Raw genomic sequence first — 6,000 nt, forward strand, 5'->3', positions numbered from 1 at the left:
GGAAGCCATATTGAAGCTGGTGCGGAATGTCATGCTCCAGTTGGTGGTTGGTGAGTTTGGGCTTAATCAACAGTTCTAGGAGCTTGCCCAAGGCAGGGGTTAGGGTGATATCTCTATAATTTCCAGGAACTGCTGGATCTTTGCCACCACCTTTATGCCATGGGCGGAAATCTGTCCCGAAAGGTAGGGGGGACAACAAGGGCTGATCCAGCCTTCGCCAATAGGGGGGGGGGGCGAAAACATTTTCAGTCATATGTTAATCCACGATCGGCAGCTCGAAGGTAATATTTGTCTGTTTCATTGAAGGAGTACTCATGGTCACTTTTTAGCTTTATCCTTATAAATCAACATAAATATATGATATCGTTGTCCTTATTTATTATATAATGCGAGCGCAAAGCGCGAGCAAATTTTTTTGGGGAAAATTTATGTATTTTTTCCCTAAAATTTGAACATTCTGGGCAATGTTTGTTATCCTGAAAAAGATGTATATACAACTAAATATTTACTACGACCGCGAAGTGTGAGCAGAGGTTAACTGATGGAAAAGGTACCTGTTAAAGACTGCTTGCAATTAGCCATGAAGATGTTACATATCATACAACAATCAAATAATGCGAGCGCGAAGCGCGAGTTGAAATTTTTTGAAATTTTTACCTAAAGACTGGAAATTGTAAGCACTTTTTGTAACTTAAACATATAATAGGTATATAACTAAACAATTGATGCGAACGCGAAGCACGAGCGGAAGGTTTTGAGATTTAGACCAAAGAACGAGACACTCTGTTAATGTTTTGTAAATCATGAAAAGGATGAGTAATTGGGGTCTTTCTTACACCCGGTCCTTACATTAATAAAGCGAGTGCAAAATGCAGCCAGAAAATGTTCATATACGTTTAATTTGAATTGATCGAAAGGGTACTTGTTAAGGACTGCTTGCACTTAGCCATGAAGACGTTACATATTTCAACAATCAATGCTAGCGCGAATCGCGAGCTGAAAATTTTTGACATTTTTTCAAAAAGAATCTAAAATTTTAATCAATTTTTGTAATCGTGAACAGGGTAGCTATATAACTAAACAATTGTTGTAAGCGAAGCTTGAGCAGAAAATTCGAGATTTAGACCTAAAAAACGGGACACTCTACTCATGTTTTGTAAATCATGAAAAGGATGAGTAATAGGGGATCTTTCTACATTAATAATGCGAGCACAAAGCGCGAGCAGAAAATTTTTGATATTGTGATCTGACACTGGATAATGATTTAAACAGAGAACAAATTGAATATCTGAATAAACATGAGCGTGTTTCAGATTTAGACCTATAGAATCTCGGCATTTTACACATGCATCTATCAGCGAGCGCGAAGCGCGAGCTTAAATTATTTGATATTCCGATCTGAAAAAAAGAGTCAATTTCAGCTATATATTTAAAGCACTTTGTAGGAAAATTGTGAGGTGGATATGGATCACACTTAATAAAGAGCTGATATTTTTCATTATTATTTGATTTTGACATAGGACCGGGACATCCTTAGGACAAGTCATATGAAAATGATAACTATCTTCCTATTCCTCTTACTCAGGGGCCGCGGAACGGTTTTCAAAGTGGGGGGGGGGGGGGGGGGCTGAGCCAAAAGTTGGGGGCTGACCATGCAAAAAATCACAATCGTATGGTCATTTTTACGTTTTTTGTACATGGTTTTGGAAAAAAGTGGGGGGGGGGGGCTGAAGCCCCCCAGCCCCCCGCTTCCGCGGCCCCTGTAATACTAAGCGCAAGATGAAACAAAAGGGACAATTTAATCATTATATTGATATCTTATTTATTAATGCATAATGCGGGCGAGAAATCTGATGATATTATGGCCTGAAAACTGGACATTTCAAGCACTTTTGTAATTAGGAATAGAATGCATCAGTTAAAACATTTTAACCATCAATGCGAGCGCAAATCGCGAGCCAAAATCTTTGATAAACTGTCATGAAAATCAATATTGAGACATACATAAATCGCCTATCAGAATACGAGTAGCACTATCTGCTACGTTTTGACAATCAGACTTGAAAAGGGATATTTTCAAACTAAATGGAATACACAAAAATAATAGGTTCTGAATAAATCGAATTTTGCGAGCGCTCAGTGCGAGTAGAAAATGTCAATATTCAGACCATAAAAGCTGTAACTTTTACATATCACTTTTAAAAAAATCCGTTTGTAAATCACACAAAATAATGAAAGTTTGATTTCCGAGGTGAAATGTATAATGTATATTGACTTCCAAACATGATATTTAAGCTCCATATTGAAAAATCACCTAACAGGCAATGCGAGCGCGAATTTTATATAGTGACATATTTTCCAAGTTTTCCCCTCATCTTATTTTATTTACTCTGGAAAATTTGACAAGCAAAAAAAAACAAAGGTTTTCGCCCAAAATGTAAGGTCATTTAGTCCGAAATACACGTATTATTTCGAATGTGAATGATGCAATTTTCTCCATCATAAAAGACCAAAAATAGTAGGGGGGACATTTAATATTGTGTCCCCCCTACTATTTTTGGTAGGGGGGACACGTCCCCCCTGTCCCCCATGGGATTTCCGCCCATGCTTTATGCAGAGGACTCACAAGACCATCCTTGAGGCTTGGAGGGGTGTGTTTCAAGTCAACCATCCAGTTCATCAGGATAAGGATAGGAGTCCATGTATTATATCCGATGTACAACATTATGTTCAGGAGATAATGTCGTCCGGACCACAGGCCTTTCCATTCTTTAGAGAGGAGATGTCTGTCTGAAAGCTCTTGTGATGAAAACACACATTTGGATCTACAGAGAGCTTGATAATCTAGGAGCTTTGAAATAATCTGAATTAAATTTTCTGGCCTGTAGTCACTAGGAGTTGACATCTCCTGGACGTATTGTGTCCAGTCCTGAATGATATCCAGCCCCGAGTAGCAATGTTCTCCTAGTTTCAGATGCTGCTTGCCTGAGGTTGAACGTGAACTATTGCCTTTAACAAGCGCCCTCAACGATCATGTGCCAACGGCAAGTCTCGTCTGAGATTAAACCACTTTAAACCCATACTGTAAAAAAAAACCTTCGCATTTATCCATCTTATAGCACATAAATAAATATAACTCCATTTCTGTGATTCTTTCTATGACAGTTACTCATTGAAATCTTGCAATCTAAATCCTCTCTGTACAAAGTACCAATAATATTTCCCAATAAATTACGATGAAACCCTGTGAATCAGTGAGATTCAAACTATTTCTGACACTCAAAATAATTTCCAATATTCAATGCAATATGAAAAAAATATATCACCTATAACAGTTAGTCAAATAAACTTCCATAATTTTTTGGATCATCAGGGCCAGATCCAGCTTTCGTCAGTAGGGGGGGGGGGGGGGCTGAAAAAAATCACCCACATTAATTTTCCCCGATCGGCCGCTCAGAGATGATTTTTGTTTGTTTCTTTTAAGGGGTAGTCCTAACAGTCACGTCTTAGCTTACCATGCAGTAAATAATCTCATAAGCCCTATTTGGATAGTGCGAGCGCGAAGCGCGAGCTAAATTTTTTTTCATGCATTTTGTCCTTAGCAAAATTGAACAAGATACATAACCAGGGGCGGAAATCTCTCCCAAAAGGTAGGGGGGACATGATGGGGCTGGAAAATTTGACAAGCAAACGAAAATTTAAGGTCATTTCGACGAAAATAAATTTGACAAGCAACTTGAAAAAAAGAAGAAAAAAAAAGGTTATCATCCAAAAAGTAAGGTCACCTCTTCCTAAAATACATGTTTTATTTCGATTTTGAATGATGTATTTCTTACCATCATAAAAGACCACAAATAGTAGGGGGGACATTTGATATTGTGTCCCCCTACTATTTTGAGTAGGGGGGACACGTCCCCCCCCCCTGGGATTTCCGCCTACCGCAAGCGTACGTAAAGCAAGAGCATAACTTTTTAATGTACGTTCTGGTCTGATCGGAAGGGGGCCTGTTAAGGACTGTTTGCAGTTAGCCATAAAGACGATACATATTTCAACAATTGAATAATGCGAGCGCAAAGCGCAAGCTGATAATTTTTGACATTCCGACCTAGAAAATTGACATTCTAAATAATTTTTGTAATTTTGAACGGGATGGGTATTTTATCAATACATATAGGACCGGGACATTCATATGACATTTTTTCATCACATGAATATGATGACCATCTTAATTCCTCTTCCTGAGCGCGAGATGAAACTTTTTAGGAATTCCTGAAAATGTTATTATCTTATGTATTAACTAAGGCTTATAAGACGACTTTTATTGATATTAAGGCCTGAAAATATGAAATTTTAAATACTTTTGTAATTATGAATAGGATGCATGAATGCGCAAATCGCAAGCCGAAATATTTTTATAAACTGTCGTCAAAAGTGTGACCTGTTGCTTCCTTTTTTCGCCATGTCGAAATTGGGCTACGTATGTCATGCTTTGTATTACGGCCTTTAAGTTTAAGCGCACTATGATATTCATCCAGTATATACACAGCTACTCGGCCGTGTTACAACCGATAATAGCCACCTTTCGCAATCATCACGGACGCTATTAGGGTCCCCTAACACAAAAGTTAACGCTTAATCATACACTTGATTTTTAAGATTGATTGTACATTATAGTCAATAGAATCAAACGTAGAAAACTGCTCTACAATCAATGCTAAGCTTTTTGTTACAGAGGGGTTACAGGCCCTACAGATCTGCTTTTCGTGTGCTAAATTCTTTCCCGCGACACCCGCACCATACATGCATGTACATTACGACTGATAGTCATCATCGTATAGATAATGACATATGGATAAGAAAGTGGTTTTACAAACAAATCGAGTACATATTGAGTGAGGAAAAAGTTACTGAATTAAGGCTTAGATATAGATCATTACAGTCCATCGAATCGATATTGCATTTAATGTGGATTATTGGTGGATCTCTGGCAATTGATTCCATGGGTCAAATCACCTCTCCAGCCAAAACAATTTCGCATGCGTTGATGTACACAGCATGTATACGTCTGAACAAGGAGATACCTTGGTCTGAACACGTACCAGCCGAAATTTATTTTGTTTACTCCTACACAAACGATATGCCTCTAGCACACAATGTAATGGGCATTATGTTTTACTTTTCCCAGAAATGGGGGATTAGATTCGAATTCCCGGGGGGGGGACCACTTCCATTGATGAGTGGATACCAGGCATGACCATGCGGTTTCGAAAAGTACCCTAAACAAGGGAAGCAAGGCTTTTCCCGATTATCAAAATGCATCTCTTAACAAGTATTTAGCTTGTGAAACCCTACAAGTATTGACAACATATCCTCCTTTTCAGTATTTTAAACATCGTTTTTGACACCCTTATAACGTTACATAGGCCTATACGTAACGTACTTGCCCACTATTTCCCTTTTTACGCGTGGTAGCGCCTGGTATCCACTCTTCAATGGAAGTGGGCCCGCCGGGCGCGAAATTATTTTTCCCACCGAGTTCTGGACCAACATATGAATATTCATGACTTGCGTCTTCGGATTGAGAGTACGCATGCGCGTGGACTTTGCCTCGACCAGTGCCGATCGTAAGCATTCACGTTGCTCAGAATGAATTAGCATGGTCAAATTACCGGTACCCTTACATAGTTACATAGGTCTTATAGGCTTAGATCTATATATATATATATCCAATTCTTAAACACTTAATAAACTAGCTGCCATTAATGGCAAGACATGTGCTAGGGTAGGGCTAGCTTAGGCTAGCGCATTAACTTTACCTCAAATCTGGACCTGTCTAATTAATGCCTAGTACTAATCAGTGTTATAATTTCTGAAGGTTTCCATGGCGAAGAAGAATAGTGTAGTAGGTTTCACGGTACACCATGTATCTTTCTTGGGCAGATGTTGGTCCTGAAAAGGACCACCCAATCTCGACGTTTCGACAGGTGTGTTCTTGTCGTT

This window comes from Lytechinus pictus, unplaced genomic scaffold, assembly GCF_037042905.1.
Source record: "Lytechinus pictus isolate F3 Inbred unplaced genomic scaffold, Lp3.0 scaffold_19, whole genome shotgun sequence".
In the NCBI taxonomy this organism is placed as follows: domain Eukaryota; kingdom Metazoa; phylum Echinodermata; class Echinoidea; order Temnopleuroida; family Toxopneustidae; genus Lytechinus; species Lytechinus pictus.